The sequence below is a fragment of the Oreochromis aureus genome, linkage group 10 (genome assembly GCF_013358895.1).
Source record: "Oreochromis aureus strain Israel breed Guangdong linkage group 10, ZZ_aureus, whole genome shotgun sequence".
Taxonomy (NCBI): Eukaryota; Metazoa; Chordata; class Actinopteri; order Cichliformes; family Cichlidae; genus Oreochromis; species Oreochromis aureus.
In genome coordinates this window covers 31,794,067-31,818,895 of record NC_052951.1, presented here as the reverse complement: position 1 = coordinate 31,818,895, position 24,829 = coordinate 31,794,067, and the positions used below count along the sequence as shown (strand labels likewise).

At 41.4% G+C, this 24,829-nt stretch overlaps 1 protein-coding gene across 2 annotated transcripts in view; it reads right to left on the bottom strand.

The window, feature by feature from the left end:
* Nucleotides 1-24,829, bottom strand: part of si:dkeyp-23e4.3 (rho GTPase-activating protein 7) — a 113,005-nt gene that overhangs the window by 70,766 nt on the left and 17,410 nt on the right. The window contains exons 1-2 of one of the 2 annotated variants that reach the window (XM_039618639.1): nucleotides 23,068-23,106; nucleotides 21,080-21,287 (exon numbers count right to left, since the gene is read on the bottom strand). The exons of the other annotated variant lie outside the window; for it this stretch is intronic. The gene's annotated coding sequence lies outside the window, so the exon portion shown is untranslated. Of the gene's footprint in view, nucleotides 1-21,079; nucleotides 21,288-23,067; nucleotides 23,107-24,829 lie in introns of those variants that run through there. 2 annotated transcript variants of the gene reach the window in all.

Below are 24,829 nucleotides of genomic sequence, written 5' to 3'. Positions count from 1 at the left end.
TCACAAACCTTCTAACAATGAAATACATAATTGTGCAAAAATGTTCCTTCAAGTGACAAAGAGAAGATCACCACACAAACTGATCCTAATGAGGAGTTTCATCACAGTCACAGTGAAATTTCATGGATGGTGGTTTAGAAACGCTGCACAAGTGTGTGGACGCTTTGCATTCTGCCCTCTCGAGAGGCAGACGTCGAATATTAATCTCCACAGTCAATGTGATTTTATGATTAACCTTTTAATTTTCTCTGACAGACCTAACTCAGGTTGACTTGTGAACTCTGTCATTGCTGCTGAATTACTCCACATCTAAACATCTTTTTCATGTGAAAACAGCTGAGGGAGTTACTGAAGGACGCTAAAGGTTAAAAGTACACGCATCTGAAGCGTGAAGGTGGGGAAACTGTACCTGCATCTATTATCTGCAACATGCAGCTGCAGGTTTTCTCCTGGTGTCCAATCCAGGAGTCTTAGGCTCTTTTAAGTTTAATAAAAATCTCTAATACTGCCAGTGTAGAGAACCACTTCCTCAAAATATTCACCTTCAATGGAAAAAAAACGATTCACAAAACCGATGATGTCTAGATTCTTTGGCACTAAACAATAATGGGTTTTTTTTCCACGATCTGTAAAGTTCACAAATGCTTCCAGTTTCTTCTCCACATCAGGATTTTTTAATGCAAAACTCATTCACACTTGGCAGTAGGGCTGGGTTTCAATAATCGATTTATCGATTTTAGCTCTAGTAAAGCGATATCGGTTCATTAAAATCCTGAATCGATTTTTAAATATAAATGTATTTTCCCAAATCGTCAGAATCTCAGGTTAAACCTCACAAAACTACAACAACCACCAAACAGCTAAAACAGCAAACGAGAGCAGGTACACGGATTCTGCAAAAAGATATGAACGCAAAGACCCAATGCAGCATCAGTGAGACGTCGCCTTTCTTACGTACACGGACACGCCGTTGAGGCTGAAGACCGACAGCTCACAGATTCTGATGTGTGGGCGGGTCCGCGCTTTGTGTTTACGTTTTTTTTGCGCTAGATTCTGAAGCTGCAGTTTTGTAGTTTGCAGTTTTCTCTCCAACCAAATTTGACTGAACCAGCAAAGACAGCAACATGTTCTCACTCCCAAAGCGTAACATTTTACGCTAGGTGACAAATCGTCAACATATTACGTTTTCGGGCACCCAACGCGTTCCTACGTGACGACGTCGGAAAACTGTGGACACACGAGAACCGTTTGGACTCAATCTACACATCTTCTTTTTCCCTTAAAATCGGTTGGGAAAACACTATTTCATGTCATTAAAGTGCTGGTTAAGGTTAGGAATAAGGTTATGGTTAAGGTTACAAATAAGGTCATGGTTAGGTTTAGGAATAAGGTTATGGTTAGGTTTGGGGATAAGGTTAGATTAGGTTTAGGGCTGCAATACAGGGCTGGAACCTGCCGCATACCATAACAACGTGGAAGGTCACCTTTCGCGTTCCTCAGGAACGCCGCGGGACGTGACAAAACGTCGGGATGTTACGCCTCGGGAGTGAGAACGGGCAAAGAAGATCCAAACTACGCTTCACATTTCGCTTCACATAAACATCGTCATGAATTCCCTCTGACTTTTATTGTTTTGCTTCCACCACGATAAAAATCACACTTCATGCACAGCTCTCTCTCTCTCTCTCAGTGTAGTTTCCCATCTAAAAAACTGCTTCCTGCATTATTTGCTTGCTTATTACCCACCAGCCTGTCGTTGTGTACAGCGCTGTCGAACACTGTTGTTTTCACCTCCGACAAGAAAGCCTCATTTCTGCTGTTCAATACTGAAGAAATGTAAAATTTTTAAAATTATGGAAAATTGCAAAATGCTCAGCTGTGTCTCTAATTAAAGCTCTGTGACTTTGCTTCACTTCAGCAGCATCAGGTCATGTTTACATGTTGATTCATGGCTTTCTTCTGTTTTTGTTCTACTGCAGAATATTTAAAGTTATCTGCTATAAAAAGCCAGGCCAGGAAAATCTCCTTCATGTTTTTTTATGTTTTCTGCTCTGTTACTTTGACACAAAGGCATCTGCTGTGATGCTTACACGTCTCACAAGTGTCAGCTTTTTATAGATATAAAAATATAGATATGTACTGATAAATGATCAGAATTATAACATTTCTGACTGTCTGAGAAAATTTGCAAAATTTTCCCAATTCAAATTGAATCAAATTGAATCAAAATCGTGGATCGAATTGAATCGGGACCTTGTGAATTGGAATCGAATCGATTCTCGAAATCAGTGACGATACCCAGCCGTACTTGGCAGAGCCGCCTCGTGGGTCACATCGGACCCTACGTCGTGCTGATTCTGGCCCAAAGGACTAAAGAGTTTCATCCAGCAGACGAGCAAAAGAACGGATGATTCTCCTCTGAGGAAGGACACGGTGCAGCATCAGATGTTTGTTTATAGTGAGTCTGAAGATGGAGAACAACTGACTGTAAGCTGTGTTCAAGGTCCTGATGCACTTTATGTGTCTTCATTATCAGGCTGGTTCCTACAACCACAGCTCCCCACTCTCCACAACTGAACACAGACTGGATCCACAGAGTGGGTGTTAATGAGCTGGCATTATTTCTTTATACCTGTCCCTGCTGTATTGATCCCTTTGCAAAGTTTTGTTTCAATAAGATCAGTTCGCTTTCAGCGCTCTGTTTATTTTTCCACAACATTAATCAGCGCTGGAAGTGTTCAGGCGGCCTGGTTTAACATCACAGAGCAGATAAAATGATCTGAACACTCACTGCTCACAAAATAAGAGGAATTTATGCAGCTTAAATTGTATTTATGGCTTTAAAAAATAACTTCTTTTCATTATGAATCCTCTACTCTTGTTTTAATCAGCATTTTTTGTTTACTTTTTATACATTTAACCCTCATTGAAAAAACATGCGGTCCTTCTGCAGGTAGAAGCTTGCTGCATTTCTGACACATGAAATGGAAATATTGAATTATTTTTCAATTTCACTCATTTTTTCCCCTCCTTGGTATTTCAGTGCTACAGCTCTACTTCCTGGAAAGTTTCTAACAAGTTTCCAGCAACAAATATGAACATTTGCTTCCAAATGAAAAAAATACTCATAGATATGAATCACTTTACAAACCTGCCTGACCCCGACTCTGATCCCCAGGCAGCGAGCTCCCTCAGAGCTCCATCTCAGACATAAACAGATTGTTTTTCAGCCTCCTGCCTCGTCTCAGCTGCATCCTCCTCGTCATTTCCATCCCCGCGGTGACGAATGAGGTTTGAAGGGCCCGCGGCACAATGTAATGAGAACTACGGCGGCGAATGGCCTCCGTGAACCCGACGTCCCCTCGGTGACCTCGTCTGCTTCACCTGTTTGTTATTAGTGAGGAGCAGAGCAGTCAGAGTTGTGCAGAATAGTTGGTGTTACATCACATATGTCAGTTTGTTGTTGTTAAAAGAGTAAATGAAGCCCTGTGATTTTGCATCACAGCGTTCGGGTTCACCGCTGATCGCCTCGGTTACAGTCGTAGGCAGACTGTTGGGCAGCAGCTCTACACAAAGCAGACAGAGCTGCAGTGACAAAGTGGTCCTGGTGCATCCCTGAGACTCATCCAACAGCACGAAGCTATCCATCAGGCCAAATGACTGAAGAGAAGCAGCCAGGCCACAGCAGAGTCCTCCAGCAGCGCGTCTGGCATCGGCGGCGAAGGCGGCGCTGCTCCGGCTGGCTCGAAGATCCGCCGGAGCCGTGACAGAGTGAGACATAACAATACCAGAAAGAAGAATAGGGCCGCCGCTTCAAGCAAGAGACTCACAAATCCGTCAGAGAGACGATGGCGGCCTCTCGCTAAATAATCAGTGTGATTTTTCTGGTGTGCAGTGGTTGGACCGGCTGTGGAGGAAGGAGGGAGCAGGACACTTCCTGTTACTGTTTTTAAGATGTGAAAGAAAATGTGCAGTAAGTTCACAAAAGACCTTATATGTGAAGGAGTGAGTGACTTTACGCGTATCAGTCATTCAGCCGACCTCAACCCAGCGTCTACGCTAAAAAAACCACTCTTTAGCTAAAATGAGAAAAAGTTGCTATCTGGTAGAGCAGCCACTTCATTAAGTACATTAATCAGCCAATCACATGGCAGCAACTCGTTGCATTTAAGGATGCAGACATGATCATAACGCTGTGTCACAAAGCTCAACCATCGAAAACTGGTCACTGTGCTCAAATGATCTCGGTCCAGCAGAGCACCTTTGGGATGTGGTGTAACGGGAGATTCACATCATGGATGTAGAGCCGACAAATCTGCAGGAGCTGTGTGATGTCGTCATGACAACATGGACCAAAATCTCTGAGCAATGAATAACTGAACCATTTCTGAAGAAAAAACGCATTCCAACCCGGTACTAGCAAGGTGTACTCGGTAAAGTATCTGGTGAGAGTTTACAGGCTGTACTTATAACCATCAGTATTTGTGAGCTCTGCTGTTTAATTAAATGTGTCAAAAGTATCAAGAGAAAAGAACTGAAAACACAGCTGTGGCTTTTGGAAGCCATCTTTGTTAGCTACTTTGCTCTCATTAGCATGTTTATCACTTGCTAGCCAAGCTCGCAAGCTAAAGTCAGTTTTGATTCCAAAAAGCTTCAGAATTCCTTCAGAAACCAACAGTTATGCCATCTTTTATTCGCAGCTGGTGGTTTATTTCCTCCTAGCTCAGAAAACATTTGTTTAGTCTTAGCAGGGCCTGTTATATATCGATAATACGTAACCATGGCAGTTTACTTTTAGGACAAAAACTCTCCTGCACCGCGGTGTTGGAACGTAAATTGATGACACTAATTTGTTTCTGCAGCTGGTTTTCTTTCACTCACTCTTGTTGTTTATCTTCTTGTCGGCTGGATGCAGAACAACTGCGAGAAGCCATCCTCGATTCACTTTAAAAACACACCACCGCTGGGCAGAGGCCAGCTCAGTTTGGTAGTCTTCCATTACTCGCTAATGATGATGATGATGACAATCAGAACTTGGCTCTAACAGATGGTGGGCTACATTCGGGGTAATTTTGTACTGAATTTTCTCATCCATAACAGGAGAAGCTGCACACATTTTGAGACAACAATGACAGCGATGGCACGGATGATTAAGATGGGTATTATAAGGATGGCTGCATCCTTACGGTCGCGCGAATGGCTCGTAGCGGTGAAGTTTAATAATTGCTTCGTTATGAATTTTCATGCCAGCAACCAGTTTTTGTAATTGTGGACATCTCGTGGAGTAAAATTATAAATCAATCTTCCCCAAGAAGGCTAACGAGTCTCTGAAAGCAATCCGGGATGAGCTTTTAGTTGTGACCTCGCAGAACAGAGCAAAGTTATTCACCATGTAAATGATGAGATGCTCAAATCTCCACACTGACTGATGCAGTGAAAGGTGGACAAAGGAAATTAGATGTGTGTATAAGGGCTTGCTGACGGAGCAGCTGGGTGGAGTTTGTGAGCTTTTAAAAGCTGCCAGCATTGTATCAGAAGTGAAAACACCAGAAAACATTAAAATCACATAGTGGGAAAAAACCCTCAGAAGTGGCCTGAATATGCTTTCCCTTATTGTCACAGATATACAGTTGCAGTGGTGGATGCTCATATTTCGATGACTAAAAGTTCAAACAAAGAAGCTGGCGTTTGTACAAACTCAAACTTATGTGAGGAACATTCACTTCCAGGCAGTTTTTTCTGCTTGGATCTGGATGATGTCACAGATTGCATATATCCCTAATATGGTCATCCCAGCCCCAGAAACCCCACCCACCTGCTGTTCAACCAATCATAAGAAAGTGACATTAAAGTGGGTGTGTGGCCTAAACACGTCTGTTCAATAGATAGCCAACAGATATCGGCTCGGTATTTACTCAATATCAAATTACATTGTGGAGTTTGTGTTTGTTTTTTGAGATGTTTGGGGTTGTAAAGACTTATGAGATCATGTAAATGATCTCATGATCTCAACTGGACTTCCTGGTAAAACAAAGGTAATAAATTAGAAAAATAAAATGCACCCAGTGGTGCTAAGACGGAAAAGATGGCCAAACGGGCAAAATTATGAAGTACTGGAAATTCCATTGATTGTTCAAACGAACGCCTCCACAGGGAGAAATGTGCAAACTTGTCACTTCTGAACAGCTTAATGTTCTGCTCAATAGCTGATTGACTAAACGTGAGAAATCCTCTCCTCAGGATATCAAACATTCGCATTAACCTCAGTAAAAACAGCGCATTTGTCTCTGGACGTGGAGGGAGGGTGCCTTTAATTGCTGCCGAATTTCTCACCTCCTCCAAACACACTTAAACTGAATTTTGGCTCCCAAAAGGGAGAAGAGTTAAGTAATGAAGCGCCACAACGATTGCTCATCTTCAGCCTGCTCTTCACGTCCCCGGAGTCTCACATTTAGCCAACTAACTGCAAATGGAAAGAGAGCTAACTGCAAATTGAATGTCGCCTGACGGAGGGGTTCGGCGTGAGGGACGGTAGCCGAGAGTCGCAGGTTGACTTCCTCCAAAAAAAAGAGAGAAGTTGCTGGAGCAGCATCTTTTTTTCTTTCTTTTTTTTAAGTTCATGATGTGGGAATAATCTGCAGGAGAGGGGTGGGGCGTGCATCAGTCAGAGATCCTGATTTTCCTTTCTTCTTGTGGCTCAGAGGGTTCAGGAGAGATGAGTCTGCAACAAATACTGTGTGTGTGTGTGTGTGTGTGTGTGTGTTTCGTGTTTCCATACACAGCCTGGCAGATATGGAGCCTCTTGGCTGGATCCTCACCCTCTCTCCCTCGTTTTTCTCACTCCACATCTCAATCCCTGCAGGCCTGTTGTTGCTAACCACAACCAAACACACACTCCAAAACAAACCCATAAAACAATATCAGATCATTAGCACACACACACACACACACACACACACACACACACACACACACACACACACACACACACACACACACACACACACTCTGCTCAGCTGAACATCTTCTTTTGTTTTATATAAAGTTGTCATGAAGTTTCACTCTCCACCGTCAGCTCAGTGGGGGAAGGCAGCAAATTAGTGATGTGGGGCGCTCCGGGGGTCCTCGAGGGACTCCTCAGGGTGCCCACTTAAAAATGAGGAACAGCTCAGTTGTTTCCTGCACTGCAGCTTTTCCAGCTGAAGAAAAGAGTAAACAGTGCTTTTCCTAAAATAGCAGGAACACCTTGCACAGCAAAAGGAAAAACATGGAAGTCAAAGTACGAGGCTCCTGTGATCCTCACATCTGGAGTCAAGGAGGAGGTTAACAGCCATGTGAGACTGAGACTGAAGTATTTAAACACTATTAAGGCTGTTGTTGTGTTTAAAGGTGGAAATTTTCACATGGGGTCTATGGAGATTGCAGCGCAATCATACAGTCATAAATGCAGATGATGCGTCACTGGACCTGGTTTCAACTTCCCACATCTCTTCCTTTCTCTCCTCTCCTTTCCTTTTGTCTGAGCCTCCTCTCCGCTCGCTGAGGGGAACAACGGCGCCGCTGCAGCTCCACTTTATCAGCAGTGGCCACATTCACGCTGCACGAAGATGAATCGTTGGAGGGGTTCGCAGTCACCCGGATGAGCTGCTGGAGCCAGGAACGCAGCAGGGGGACGAGTAATCCTCAGCCGGTGGTATCGCAGGACTCCAAAAAAACCCAACAACAGAAACATGAAAAAGCAAAAGCAAAAAAGAAAACAGAGCAACCGGATCGGGATTAATGTTGGAGCCACTCTGCCAAGTTTACGACTGCATTCATAAGAGAATAAAAGAAACGTCCACTTCCTGTTCTGGCTGCTTCCTCTGCGGCTGCTGTAATCCTGCTCTGTTCTCAGGACAGACGAGACAAATAAAACCCAACACCTTTGGTTTGCTTTCATCCATTAGCACAAATAATCTGCTGGCTGAATTACACTGATTTGGCACAGCAGTCACACAGTTGTTCGCAATAAAGCAAAGCAGACACTTTGTGTTTTCATATCCTTGTGAGGACATCTAATTGACATAATGCCGCTTACCTTAACCATCAAAAATGAATGAATGCCTAACCCTTAGCCTAAACCTAACCGTAACCCTGACACTAAAACCACATTTTGAGCTTGAAAAATGCCTTCAAACTCGTGAGGACTGGGATTTTGTCCCCATAAGGGCTGTTGGTCCCCACGAGCATAGTACACTTCCAATTTTCGGTCCCCACAAAAATACACACACACACACACACACACACACACACACACACACACACACACACACACACACACACACACACACACACACACACACACACACACACACACACACACACACACACACACACACACACACCAAAAGCTTCCATATCTGATAAGAAAATCAGTTAAGTACCTTAAACCTGTATTCTGTTCAGTGACCAGTAGGGGGTGCCTCATCTGAAGATTATATAGAAGCTTGTGGCAATATGACCCCACTTCTTCATGAGCACAGAAAACACTTTGCTGACGACTTTGTGGTTTCAGTCACTGGTTTCATGTGATTTTGAATGCAGCATGATATTTATTCAGTAAATTCTGGTCTCCGTTAGAGCTAAAAAGAAACGTAGAGCAGACTTTGATGGAAAGCTTGTGAAAACCCGCCAAACAAAAACATTTTTGATGTTGATGAATGAAAGGCTCACATTGAAAATCTTCACTGACATTAAATGATGACAAAGTTCTCGGGCTCGGGGACGGCGGGCTTTCTGTCTGGAGGCACAGCTGGGCTCAGACAGCCTGACTGTATCCTGCAGGTGAATGAGCACCTCACAACCCCGCTCAGCAACTCTGACAAATCGACTGTCACCATCAAAGTAAACTCATTATCGAAGACGGATGGTTCGTGGCGATGGAGTTGTAAAACAGCAGGTTTGGGATTAAGAGGGGAAAGTAATAGAGAAAAATCATCATCTGTCTTCTTTAACATGAAGAAATGAACACTGAGGTAAAGCTGGGAAACATTGGGGAAGAATAATCATTTTTATGCGTCCATGTGTTTTAAAGAAGACTCACTATTCTTATATTGCGCTTTTACAATGACACGTGCTTTAAAATATGCCCAAAGTTTCAAAGAAGTGACTCTTTGAATATTCAAGTCAGCTTCAGACGGACAGAAACACTCAGTTTCTGTCAGTTTTTTCTACTCTTGCGTCTGCATGATGTCAGAGAGAGGATATCTCCAATATAGTGCTGTGAGAAAGCATTGCCCCCTTTCTGAACTTATAGTCGTTATTTAAATAATTACCTGAGATAAGAAACCAAGAAAAAAAAACCTGAGACGTCAGGAGTGGGGGAAATACTTTTTCATGGCACAGCCAATCAGATGAAAACTGAGTACATAGATCTGAACACGGTTTGATTTTGTTGGTAGATCTGAGCGCTTCTACAGGGGGGATTTTAGAAATCTTTTATTTTTAATCACTCCATAAATCTGAAAACTGTCAAACTCCAGAAAAATCAGTTTGGGCCATGTTTGTAGGTATAAAATGTTCTGTAAATCTGGCTATGAATGATATATGAACAATCCCCTTCAGCATCTGCCTTCAGAATATAGATGAGAAAGTAACTGGAAAGTTTGGCGATTTACAGCAATGCTGGAGAGCATTTCATTTAATAAAAAATCCATAGACTTTTCTTGGAAACTATTACTGTTACTATTTTCTAACATTTTAAAATGTAATATTCCAATAAAGATGCACTAATTAGGATCAATTTCTAATTACCAAACAGTCTGATGGTGGTCCATGAAGCAGTAATGAGATTCAATTTATTTATTTACGGTGACTATGTAGGGTCAAGTGAATACGGCTTAGTGATTGGCAGATGGTTGAGGACCAATGACTGTTCGCTTGAGGAAAATGTGTACTCCCTAACGGTTAGCCAAAGACCTCCTTTTGATTAGTTTGGCTTAGCAGATTGCAGCGGTTGTTAGTAGTTTGCATCGAAGATGCTGACTTGTCTACAAATGCTTTTCCGATACTCTATCAGTGAAAAAGAAGTGTGACATGAATTGGAAATGGACACTAGTTTTACTTTGAAAGTGCCTGTTTCTGATTTGCGTCATGCTTTTTCAGGTTTTGCTACTGCTCTCTAAGTATTTGCAGACAAGTTGGCATCTTCCAACCAAACAACATACAACTGCACCAATCTGCTTGTGGTTGTTTTTGGTGGAGAATCCTCTTTGGGTCCAGTTTCACCCAGCAACCTCCTGCAACCACTCGCCAGCTGGTTGAGTGCACATTTTTTTCTAGCCTTGTAAATCTTAGTTTTCATGGATGTCTGGACATTAAACTTTAATGCAGCACCCAGGAGAACAGCCACACTCATCACTTTCTTGGAGCTGAACAAATCAGGACCATTTTTAATTCTCAGTGGTGTCACAGTGTTTGTACTTTAGGAACTTCATGAATATTTGGACCCATAAATGGCAAATGAGCTCAGACCCATTCCCCCGCTAAAAAAGCAAAAGCAAAAGAAAAGAGCCCATACACCCTGTGGACACCTCTGAAAAACAGCTGCATAGGGAGACAGTCACCCTTCGGCTGAGAAATGATGCAGGCTAACACTTTTGTTTTGAAGTCTCCAGGTTCAGCGGCAGCTTTAGTCCAAACACAAATCCGACCAGAGATGTTCATCTTTGTCCGACAGCACAACTCCTTTTAGGGCCATAAGGCTTCTGGCTGTTTGACGTGAGACTCGAGCAGAGAAGTTCTTTTACAACAGAGTTACTTGTCACATTGCCAATCCTATAACACACACAGTCTCACACACTCCATCAGACACACAATGAATATAGATGCTTGTTTACCGTTTCTGAAAACCATTTAGCATCTGTTCATCTGTTTGTGGTTTCCGAGTGAAGCTATAAAAGCAAACAAAGTTCTGTCCTGTGATGATGTGAATGACAACGATACAGGCAGGTAGAAGATAGAGCGCCACCAAAGCACCAATCAGCCACCGTTAGAGATCCTTCTCTGGGGGACTGCAACTTTAGCTTCACGGCTAAATGTGTATGTGTGCGGAAAACAAGAACGACTGTTTGCAAGAACAGTGCTTTATGGGAATTATCATGTTTGCAGCACATATGGATGCTCAGATGACTAAAGTCACCACTGAGTTTATATCAAAGGATGCACACAGTACTCAATATACAACATATGAAAGTACAATAAAGCTTCTAGTGAGGGTATTCATGCAATACAATGACACAAGTCAAACATTCAACTAAATCATCACTGATGTCACTCAGGTGCTGGCAGATCGATACTCACTAATAAAAAAGTAACTTTATAAGTGTTTGAAGCGAATGTTACCTTTTTATGATGGTGATATTTTTGATTTACTACTTCTGCTCCAGACTGAAATACCTCATGAAATGTCCGTTGCATTCCCAGAAATCATGGCACAGCTGAAGGAATTTTGAGTGGAATTTCACCTGCAGCTTTAATGAGCAGCAGGATCCATACGAGCGTCCTGCAGATGACAAAACTGTGTGGATTTCCTCCCACTGCAGCTCTGATCTCATTTAAGGTACTTTACTGATACTGAACCCCGAGTTTGTCCCAATGACTCTATCAGAGTGTGAATGAGTCAACGTTAGATTAAAAGTGCTGTATGAATGTTTGTGTGAATGAGTGAATGAATCTTTTACTAAGAAAGCAAAAAGATAAGATAAGAAAAGTGCCTGACTCTGAGCCTGGCTCTGCTGGAGGTCTCTTCCTGTTGAACGGGAGTTCTTCCTCCCTGTTGACACCAAGTGCTGCTCGCCTTACAATACAGTGTTGTTGTGAACTAGTGCATAATCAAGCAATAGCATGTTACTATTTAGCTCAAAATAAAGGCCTGAATGGCTATGGACTCTTAGTTGTCTAAAAAACATCTGGAGCAGATTTATAGGGTGTAACTAAAGTACAAAGCCAAAGTAAATGATGACAACTTGTAATGGGAAATGTTTTGCTACGATAGTTTACAGTTTTTCTTGAACTTCCTGAAGCACCTTATTTCTCATACTGATAAGGTATGACTGATGTCTGCAGACAGACACAGGCAGACAGTCATTAATTCCTAAAACACTGGAGTGAAGAGGGAAGTCGTGGAGCACAGTATGAGCGCAGATGACAGCTCCTACTAAAAATCAACATGTTTGAATAGTCGCTCCTGAAGTGCAATTAATAACTGACGTTTCAGTGATAGTGCTTTATCATTTTGACTCAATATTGTTCATTGCCAGTGTTGAGTCTTACATTCTCCTGATGCTCTGTGATAACTGCGTACGTGCAGGTAAAACCCGGATCAAACATCACCGCAGCTGTGTTTGAGAGGCATCCTGACAGAGTCACGCAGTGTAAACATGTAAATCGTGCAGCGGCGGAGAGACGTGTATCAGTGGGCAGGAACAACCACCGAGTTAAACACTCTCACTTCACTACACATTTACTACGCATGAATACATGCATGAACTGCAGCCCCACCGCTGCATACTTAATCGTTGTTTCCCCTGGTGTGAAAGTGGAAAGAATAGCAAGAGAACATTTGAAATGTCAAATGACTGACAGCGATCGCACACAGAGAATCCTTTCGTGCACATAATGAGCAGAAGTAATCCCACAATGTCTAAAATATCCTTTCAGCCTGAATAAGAAACGCAGTCACATTTTTATGCTTTAAGCATGATGCTGAAGCTTTCATCCAAAGACTGAGTCTGGCAGCAGAAAATAGGTTAAAAGACATTACTGATAGGCCAGTCAACGATCACCTCCCAAAACACACAGTTTATAGATTTGTTTTCAGTATATTAAAGCCCAGTCTGAAATATACTGACAATAATATGTTTATTGTTTTCATTATTTTGAGTAGAAACTACCAAGACTGAGAATTCAGATGCAAGACTATGAGGGAGAGCAATCTGACAGTCTATTTGAGAACTGCCTTATTCTGCTATCTGCTTTCCAGTTTGCCAACCTCATGCCCATCTTAAGATGATGGCAGACGTCACCTGGTGGGAGGCAACTGTCTCCAATGATCACAGTGTTTGACAGACACATATATTATACAGCCAACATATTTTGATCAGTCTGCACTGATGAGCATAACCGATGAACACTTAAACGCCGTCCTGCAGCAACCACGGCCCAATTTATGGAGGAATTTCTGTGTTAAACCCGTGAGCTTCTAGCTGGACTCAAATCTAAGTAGTTCATGAATTTCTGTTTAATGTGAAGTACATAAACGTCAACAGATTTCAACAAATGCACAGCAACACATCTGTGATTTTTACAGATTTGCTACAGTTAATTGCCATTTTATCACAAACAGAGTGCATGCAACTGCTAACCTGACCATCGCAGACTGAATGCATTTTGTCACCGTCTTGATGTACCAATGTTGGTTCAAAGGCCACAACATTTGAACAGTTGCAAAATCACAAATTCATTGCACTAATTTTGGTCATGCTGCGGTCTCCAACCACTGCTTTCTCTTGTGTGACTGTAACATTGTCTCTCTACCAAATCCCTCATCCTGCAGGTGGAGTCCAACTCCATCACCTTAGTTTGCGTGGTTAAACACCAGCTGCAGTCTAAGGCAGTGCAGTTTGAGACAGTCAGATGGACAGAATTGACATTGAAAAGTCAAATATGTGATATTACAGGACAAGGCAGAGCTAGCCTGAACTTTTCAGGATAAAATACTTTATTTTGCATCTCAAATGACCTTGGCACCTTTAAGGATTAACACGGGAATTATCCGAATGATCAAGATTTACCCTCTGATATGAATATTAGCATCAAACTGATGACTGACAGTCATTTCAGTAACTGTTTATAGTTTCTGCTAACCAACTGTGAGACCCACATTGCCATTACGGAGACATTTTGCAAAGAAAGACATAAAATCTCAAACTGCGTACACACGGACGTAAAGATGGTATAAACTTAAACTCACTAACAAAGATATCGTGGCTATGGTGGATATATGTGATGTAACCCACTACTTTGCTGTATTCGATGTGGTGCTTTAATCTTTTCAAGCTTTAAGTACTTCTCCATGAACCGGTGAACTTTTTGAATACCTGCAGAAAGCTGCAACTTTTTTTCCAGCCAGTCTGTTTCATTAAAGGCTGAGCTGAGAGTCTGTTGAAATGGACTCGTTTTGTGTTGACTGTTGGGATGCCGGAGAGCTGTGCACCCGGATAAGAAAGATGTGAGCATGTGTACTGTGAAGGAGTTGATGAGATTTTGGTCAGAATATACTGTCAGAATGACTGAAAGAGATGAAGGTCAAAATCCTCTGTTGGACTCTTTCTAATAAAGTACTTTAACGTCACTTCGAGAAGACAAGCACGACCCAGCCATCCACTTTATCTAAGATCACAGTTTCTGTGAATGAAGCAACTTCCAATTTTATTTTTTAAACTTCAGCTTACACACTACAAAACTTTACTCAGTACCAAAAATGGAACATTTACAAAAGGTTACAGCTTTGATGGGAGAAGGTACTTTGAGAGAAAACAGCATGTTGGCCTCAGGAACCTGGGAGAGAGTTGAAGGAGTTCACTCTTGTTCATGAGTTAAGGGAGACGGGAGAAAGGGAGACTGGAGCCTGCAACAGTGCGCACTCTTTGACAAAAGACGTTAATCCTCAAGTGCTAATTTCAAAAGAAAAGTTTGAAATTAGCACTTGATGTTTTCCTGTCTTCACCCAGGGTCAGGAAGCTCTTGGTAGTAATTGAAAGTTCACAAATGCAGGTGGCAGAGAAATGACTTGTCTCTACTGAGACTGTGGACCAACACCAGGGAACAGAAAGAGCTCAGAACAGAGTTGTTGCTCTTTCGAGGTGAAAAAGCTAAATGAGGTAGTTGGGTCATCTGACACCTGGATGTTTCCCAAAGGATACGCTGGAGCTTTGTGATTCCCCTCAGGAAGATCTGGAGGGAGTAAAAGCACCTGTGTTTTTCAGCTGCTGCCTTCACACCTGAATCTGGACAAACGGTGGTTGATAATGAGGTGAAATAAAGACAGTTGGACTCGTATATTTAACCTAATATAGGCAAACTCAAACTCGGCTGCAATCCCTGCACATCAGCTGATTGCACAGCCAACTGATGGCTCCTACTCATCTTACTGGCAAATCTCATTTGGGGTCCACTATTTAAGATTTGCAACCTTCCTCCATCCCGGCTCCTCCCAGACTCTGATCTGACAGTATGGGATGAGCCTGAGGCTATTTTTTAATTTTTCCAAAATGACCAGAGTGGCTGTTTCCTGCATGATAACACCCTTTATCACAAAGCTCAAATCAGCTGGTGTCTTGATCATGAAAACAAGCTCACTGCACTCAAATGGCCTCCACAGTCACCAGATCTCAGTACGACAGAGCACCTTTAGGATGTGGTGTAACAGGAGATTTACACCATGGACCAAAATCTCGGAGGAATTTTTCCAGCAACTTGTTGAATCTATGCCATGAACATTTAACTCAGTTCTAAAGGAAAAAAATACTGATGGCTGCCAGTGCTTCCCTTAGCCTCCTAGGAGATACACCTATGGTATCAGTTCCATCCATCCATCCATCCATCCATCCATCCATCCATCCATCCATCCATCCATCCATCCATCCATCCATCCATCCATCCATCCATCCATCCATCCATCCATCCGCTTCTGCTTATCTGCTTAGAGAAGTTGCCAATCTGTCGCAGGGCTGGTATCAATTCTAAAATCCCACTTTGACTTGTTTTTGAGTTATCCCATTCAGAAAACTTGACCTCTGACCTTGAGGTCACCAGGATTCAAGCTTTTTCAAGATTTTTAGTAGATATACATATGGATTCAATTTGAAACTCCTACATCATCTTGTTCTTGAGTTATTCACAAACCTAGGCATCTATGCTGCCAGCCCACCCGGCTGGGTGACTTTTTTACCCCATCAGCCTTTTATAACTACTGAGGGGTAAAAAAGGAAAAAGGGGGCCCAAGCCAGTACTAGCAAAGTGTACCAAGTACTGTAAAGTGGTAGGTGAGCAAAGCATCACAGACTTCAAAATAAAATCAATATCTTACCCACTTGGTCTGACAACATAACCAACAGAGAATTAAGCAAATTCATCCAGCTACTGTGTTCAAACCCACGTCTTAAAAAGCTGTTACATAAGAAAAACAGTTTTACTAAGATTGAAGCGTCTCACCCAGCAGTGAGTGTGAATGTGCTAACTCGAGCAGAAGAGAAAATGAGGTCCGTCTGGGGACAACACTGTGCGAGGCGACTCGTTTCCATCCGTCTCAGCAGCACAATGCCGCTGTGCTCAATTGTCCCAACCAACTCGTCGCCTGCGCTGTTATCATGCGTCCTCCTACAAGAAGTAAATAAACAGATTTTTTCCCCCCCTGGGAAAGTGAATGGAAAGTTATTCAGCCAGATACCCAAATGATGACTGTGTCCTGGGAGTTTTCAGAGATATGAAAATGAACATAACACTCAGTCAGGTAGAGACATTTTCTCAATGTGAAACAACAGCTACAAAAACACAGCATAAAATAACCAAGGCTCACAACCCCAACATTATGTGAATGTGAAAATGATAACAAAAATCATGTCAGGCCTTCACTAGGAAGCACAAGAACATACAGGAGGAATAACAAGAAAAGCTAATCAGCTTACAAAGACCGAACATCACAGGATGATAAGCTTTGACAGGTGAAATAACAACTTATTGAGTTGTAATTGCCCACTGGTTTTTTCCATCCAGCTAATTACTGTCTGCACTTGTTCTGTCTTAATCAACTTCAGTGATTCTGTGGAACACTGAGCTACATTTAACTCTATGAAAAGTGCTGAGCAGTGGATCGGACGATTTTAGAGGCAGTGACAGCACTTTTAAATGCTTCCAAGCGTTGTCCTTAAGACATATTATCAATTTATACACCACGGTGAATGCTTAGGTTAGCTATCTGATAGATGTTAATAGTTCCAGCTAGCTTTTATACTGAAATTGTCTTTTACAGTAACCTAAACTCTAGAAGCCCAAACTGCCACACTAATGTAGTGGGTTTCTGTCAGGCCAAGCACTGCTTACCCAGTGAAATCTAAAAATTAAGTTGATCTTCTCTCATCTCAAACAGTTTCCTGTCACTTAAGCTTCTCTTGTTGCCTGTGCAGACCATCCTTTAAACATAGTGACATCTTGTGGCCACATTTGACTATTGTCTCTGGAAGCAGCCTTAACCCCAGTTGGCCCAGAAAGCGACTTCCCACTGCTGCCTTATTCACGAGGCTTTGCTACAGTGAGTCCTGCATATGTGATTTGGCAGATTTCTATGCCAGATACCCGTCCCGACAAAGCTCCAAGAGATTTGTTTGTCTGCTTCTCAAACCAGGAATCTTTCACTTGTCAGGCACCACTGAAAACTGTAGGGATTTCGATTTCACAATTTTTTGATAATCTCCCATGAATATTGTCACACATGGCTTAAACCCTTTAATTCAGCTGTGAGTTTTTAATTACTGTATTGTAATATGTATGTTTAAAAAATAACAAAAGGTGGTAGCTTGTTTTTCAGAGCTCTTTTTTCAGTGACACGTGGTCCTAACTTGATAGCCACACGGCAAAAATATAATTTTATAGAACATGATTCAATACTGTAGATTCAAGAGAATATATGAATAAAAAAATATATCTAGACTGAGCTTATCTTAAACAAATGCAGCAGTAATATTGATCCATATAACGCTATTTGGTAACATTTTTGCCAAAATAATTTTTTTGAAAACACTTTCATGTTTTACTTATTTTATTCCTTTACTGAACGAATAACTCCACTCATTCATCCACCACTGCTCACCGTCAGCTAACAGTACAATATTCTCGATGGGAAACATAGAAGTAATCATTTTTTTACAGTGCAGAAAAGTGACGATGTCTATAGAGAGTGCAGAATTATCCAAAATAAGAGGCAGGCGGTAAAATCATGAACAGTATAGGATGTTACTGTTATTTACAATTATATTCTTATGTTTTCTACTGTTTTGCTATTTTATCATGTGTTGTTCAGCACAACACTCAACTTCTGTTGTACTTAATTGTGCTGTATAAATAAACTTGACTTTACTTCAGTAATGCTTAGCTAATGGCCAAAGTCTTCTGCAATCCTCCATAATAACAATAATAATAATAATAATGAATTGGATTTATATAGCGCTTTTCAAGGCACCCAAAGCCCTTTACAATGCCATTATTCATTCACACTCACATTCACACACTGGTGGAGGCAGCTACAGTTGTAGCCACAGCTGCCCTGGGGCAGACTGACAGAGGCGAGGCTGCCATATCGCACCATCGGCCCCTCTGGCCAACACCAGTAGGCGGTAGGGTAAAGTGTCTTGCCCAAGGACACAACGACCAGGACAGAAAGGCCGGGGATCGAACCGGCGACCTTCCGGTTACAGGTGCGCTTCCCAACCCCCCTGAGCCACGGTCCATCATAGAACACACGATACACTGATTAATGCACCAGAATTATGTAAATTTGACACCAAATTTTTCAGCAGCAAATGGCTCGATATTCAGCTGGAGTTAGTGTAAGTGCAGCCAGTTTAAGATTTTCTGGGTTTCTGGTTATTCTAACCTGTAGGGCATTAATAATAAAAACAAAACTTCTTTTGTTAGTGAGGCTCTTATAACAAGCTTATAAGTTCTATGGCAAAGCGGGGGTTGACACAGTGTTTTCATAGCACCTCCATGTCTCTGACTTCAGCACCACAGAACGACTCTCAAATCCAATAAGAGAGAAACTAGATTTTAAGGTTGTGCGGGAATGAGGAGGTGAGTAAAAGCTGCACCGAAAAGGGCGAAACTATTGCTGCCACAAGATGAAGAGTCTGTTGTACCTTTAACAAACTCACTCTCTAAGCCACAGGACACCCTGCTGTTCCGGGATAGCAGAATCATTTCAGATAAGCCATTTTCCTCGGCTGTGCCCTGGTTTACTGCCACACCCTGCCTCTCTGAAAATCTGCTGAGAGATGATGAGAAACGCAGCCATTTTGGGCCTTTCTGTGGCTCTCAGGTGGCCGCCTCCTCCTCGCCTCTCTGCTCTCTTTGGAAACAACTAAAGCACATTTCCTCCAAGATAATAAATCCAACTCAATAAATATTGTGGAATATGGGACTCTGGCTTTTGCTGAAAGCGTATTTTCCTCTTTTCATTCTGCTGTCCTTTCAAAGCTGTGTCCCTCTGCTGCTTTAATACAACCGCAGGTGCTTTACATTGAATTTCATTGTGGCGAGAGATGCAGAGAGCAGTTTTTTTTCCACCTCGTCAAACCTGCCAACTGGCTGCCGGCTCGGTTCTTGGAGGCAAATATTGAGTGGCCTGAAATGTGAAAACATTTATATCAAATTCTAAATAGAAAATATGCCCGGCAAGTGTGCATGCAAGGGGAGACCGTAAAAAGTATTTGCATTGCCACATCTTTAAGGGGAAAATCCTAAAACAGTGGTACATTAAATAATGCAGTAATTTTCAACAATCCCAGCTTTTTTGAGCCCTCCTAACTTAATTAGTACAACATCCATCTGATACTTTCAGGGCTTAAAAGCACATTTAAGCTCTGTTAAAAAGCACAGCAATTTTACAATCACTCTAAGTGTCACGAGCTGAAGCTAAAATGTTGTTTCTATAGCCAGCTTTGACCGCCAGTATCATGGGGTCACAGTTTCAATGAACTGCACCAGTGTAATGTCTGTAAACTAGAGAAAAGGACACTAGGCCATAGAGCTGTGCGACATGACCAAAATCTCATATCCCGGTAAAAGACATTTCTTATCCCGATAACGATATATATCACAAAATATTGTATTTTCTGTAAAAATTCCATGAATCTCGGGCAACTCGACTTGCGTGAAGTGTTTACAGCCGGGCGTTGTGTACCTGGAGTCGAGCGTTTTGACCGATGCTTGAAACTATACATTTTTTGACAATATTTGTATCAGCTGCCATATTCTTTGTGAGTATTTATTACACAGCGTGCTGCGGGGAAAAGCTTTAACGTTTGAGTCAAAGGTTTATTTGAGTGCTTGAGTCTGTGCTGGGGGCCGGTTTGCAGCATAATTTGCATAGTACAGTTTTCTGGTCCGTGTCACACTTTTCATAACCAAACCATGTCCATGCTACAGAGGCAGCCCCTCGTTAAGGAATAAGGTCCTAGATTTGTTTTGACTGGTCTTTCTGTTTGGAGCTAACTGGTTCTGCCTCATCTTCACTGGCCATGCTGGGATTCTCTGTGCCTGCATCCACGTAGTGACTGTAAGCGCCATTTATAGTTACTTCATGTTTTTATTTGAGGTAATTTATTTGATGCTGATTCTAAAATTTGATATTTGAGATATTTGTCATGACTTCAGTTTACTTTGAAAAATCTCAACAGGATGTTCAGCTTTATTGTGAAAGGTTTATGTGGACAATAAACAAGCAGACGGCGGAGCCACGCGATGGTTTTACCGTTGATGCTGCTAACAAAAGTACGGGTAAAAACAGTCGCTTGTCTTTCCGTAGTGTGGTTATTTTAAATATAAGAGAAAGAGAGAACTTTAAGAAATTAATATAGCCACTACAGTGATCAACAAAACGATAAAAAAATATTGATGTAAACAGCTTATTTCGCAACACCACAAAACAAATGATAGTGTAATATTAAACGATAGATGTTTTCATATCGTCATCCGATATTTATCGTCCTATTGAACAGCCCTACGAGGCCAGTATCCGAGGATTTAGGAATGGCAGTTACCCAAGTTATAAACCTCAATATGAAGAAGCACATTAAAAGAGTAAAAAGTGGACAAAAATTATGTATTTAACACACAGCAGCTGCAGATGTACTTAATGCAATAAAACTAAATACAAACACTCCCCACCAAATGAACAAAAGTGCGCGCGCACAGTTTGTCAAATGTGTGAATGGATAACAGATGGATCGATAGGGCCCGGTCTGTGTTTAATTGTTTGTCCTACCACACTCCAAAGTGAAGAAGGAAAGCTTGAAGTCCTGCAGGTATCTGTCCCATCATGAGATGGGAGCGAAGTTCTGGCTTCAAAGACGTCTCAGCAGTAATATAAACTCTTGGGTTGTCTCGCCATCCACTTAACTGGACTGTGGAATCTCTGCTCTTTATGGAGGCTTGCTTCAGACTGAGTTCATCTGTGATCCGTTGTTTTACCACTGAGAAGAAAAACCCTTAAACAGGTCACATGATCTATGACCTTCATATCAATTGAACCAGCTCTGTTATTCTACAAAATAAATCACTGCAGCATCATTCTTCTACGTGAACTTTAATCCTATCAACTAGAAGTGTTGACAATGTTCACCAAAAAGCAAATCCTTGATTTAACAATTTAGCTGCAACTCACTGAACTTACACTTTATAAAGAACTCAAAGAAAATAATGGAAAATACAAGAATCTAGTTACTACTAAAATAAATGTCACACACATACCAAACCTTAGTAAAAGCAGAATTTAATCTAGATGTAACTGAGGCAGTTTTAAAGTAAAACAGTCGCAGTCGCTAACCATTTTGAACACACACACTCGTGTTAGTAGCATGAGTCTATGGCTTTTTCTCTACTGTAGCTGTTAGATTAGCGGCTAGCGGACTTTCTGTCCTGCCACTTCTGACATTTTCCTTCTAACCAGTTAGATTTTTCTACACTTCTTACTCACTGCCAGTGTTGGGGAGTATAGTTACTTTGTTGAAATAAAGGGATTACACGGCGGTCTTTTCCTGTTTCATATGTTAGGCTGTCCCCTCTCTATATTTGGTAATTCCACGCCGGTGGAAACCCAAACAAAACACACATTAAGAGGCTCTAATGCCCGTGTCTCAATCTCGTGCCCATGTCACCTCTACTGCAGCCCGCATAATGACGTGAAGAAATGTTTTTTAAAATTATTATTCAAAAAAATGATTTAATATGAAGGCAATAGGCAGAGTGTTACAGGCATAGCCCTGTACCAGTTATGTGCAAAAAAAAAAGGAGAGTGTAAAAGTCCGAGCTGTCACCGAGCAGAAACGGGAGCTGGAAGCATGTAAATATAATAATAACCACTGCAGCCAAAAAGAGTGCCTGACGAGCCCAGCTGTAAGTAAGCTATTGAGACTCGACTGTACACTGTGTTCCTGTTTTCCTCTGAAACAATAAGTTGGAGCAGCCTTTCAACGCCTCTCTCTGTCTCTCGCTAGCAAAGTTGACCCAGACAACAAAGTAAAGCTAGTTTTCAGCTACGAGCCCGACACGAACCCGACGTATCAGCCAGAGGTCCCTTTACTACGGTTCGGAGCCACGGACCGGTTTTATATCCACACGGAATAGTTTTCTATACGAGATCACTGCAAAAAGTGCAGCCTTACCTAATGTCCACCTACTGTTACTCATTTATATTAAGATTTAAAAATCTAGTTGGTATTGGTATGGCGGGTAACCTGCAGTAAAAGTAATAAATCACACAGCAATAGTACATTCATGTAGCTGTAAAAAGCTTGGATTACTTAATATATTATCAAAGTATTCAGAATACGTTACTCTCATTGAGTGACCTAACAGAATAGGTTACAAAATACATTTTGGGGCATGTAATCTGTAATCTGTAATCTGTAGTGGAATACATTTTAAAAGTAACCTTCCCAACACTGCTCACCGCTGAGTTACTTCCGACTCCCAGCAATTTGGCTTCAGTAACATCAGTTTGCCAAACACATGGCATTATCTGAATGTGAACGCAATGGAGACTGTGGCAAGTCATCTGACCAAGTTCAACAGCACAATAACACAACACTTATATTTTTCTCTTTAAATATAGGATTTAATTTAAAAACTGGTTTTGGTTTAGAATTAATTTACTTATACAATCACATAACACTGTATTCTAAAATAAGTGCACACATTTTAGTTTACACTGTTGTGTGTATGATTATAATCTTTCTTTGTTTTCTGAGTTACCTCAGTGGCAGCTGCTCCCAGTCTCATAGTGGATGAGCTAATTGGTGGAAAAGGGGCGGAGCAAGGTTATATGGAGACCTGTAAACTGGGTCATACCACAAGTCTGGATCATGGGGGGTGCGGGGATGGAATTTGTTATGTTAGTTTCAGCTACGTTTGTGTGCATACTACCCCTTTCTGCCTTCGTGGGCTGTATTTAAGTTTCCCCTTTGTCTTATTTATGTAGGTCAGTTTGTTTGAGTTAGTAGTGTTTGTTACCAGCGTTTGAGTAGATTTCTGTTACTTTGACCTCTTTTATGGGCCCAAGATTTACATTTTTAGTATAATTTAACCAAGTTTGTTTTCTGGGTTAAATAAAAAACCTTTTTTTTGGACTTTAACCTGTGCCTGACTTTCCTTTACTGCTCAGTCCAACACAAGCACTGGTACCCTGGATGTTTGATCTGTTTTCTAATAATTATCGATCGGTAATAGGACCTTTAAAAGTTTACCAAAAGGCACTTTGTTATGTTTTCTCCATTCAAAACAACCGGCTGACCGTCTTTACTTGATGTTTAGTCTTGATTGAAAAATAGTTAGATGATGATGGAGACACAAACTGGCCTCTTAACTATGTATGACCCACAAAGCAGTTGATTGGCTTCTTTAGCTTTCTCAGAACTTTTGCTTTAAGTTTAACTGTGCTCTATGTTTGATACCTCATGCATTAAAAATATGGTTGCAGTGTTGAGTTTGTGGCAGTACGTGTTATTATGACAGGAGCATTGGAGTGATTTGTCATTTCTGAGAGATAAAGCAAAGCAACAAAAACACTAAAAGGTTGAGCACAGATGGAAGGGAACATTTTATTTAATCTCTCGACACTGTGAAATCTGTGGCAGGAAAATGGGGAAAATACCAGCTGTACTACCTCCAGGAATCCTGAATGCTGGTTACCACCTTACAACAGCACATATTTTAGTCCTTAAAATATCCCAGAAAGAAAGAAACAGGTCACAAGATGTGATTACAGGTGAATTATAGGTTAGAGAAAGTATTTATTTGAAATATTCAGACTACTGGTTCCAAATTGTGGGTTTTCAATTTAATAATTAATCTTAATTTGAAAATCTAATTTTCTGTATGCCATCATGTTTCAGTGTTTAACAAGCTGGTTAAAGAGGTTTGAGCACTGTAATTACTGAACTTTGAAAACGTGGCTTTTAATGGGAACAGAATTTTATGTTCATGGACAGGTTTTTGTTTCATGGTGTGGAAACAGAGTGAAGAGTTTTTGGTGCTATTGGCTCGACTGCACTCGAGCTGAAGTTGTGAGAGGTTGCAAACGAGAGAGAGTGGTTTTTGATTAAAGTCAGTACACAACATGTCAAGGTCATTGCTATGATGTTTTTTAGTTTTTATAAGAGTGACATATGAATTCCAGGCAGTAACTTTGAAACTCAACTTTGAATCTCTTCATTAGGAGCCAGACTGCAGCCACCTAAAATACTGCCAGGACGTTTTTATTGAGTTTTCGAGCTTCCAGTAGCTCATTCATTTGATTTTCATTAGGTCCTAATGGAAATCAACAGAGTGGTGTATTGCAATCAGACCAGTGCATACTGGTTTTCAGGGAAATTACTTAATTTTGGAATTTAACTGGAGTCAAGCTGCTACTTGATGCGAGCGTTGATGGACATAGCGCATGAAAGTTTCATTCCTCTGCATCTGACATGGGCTAAATATGAATCGGCTCATGAAGCATTTTGATCCAACGCCTCGC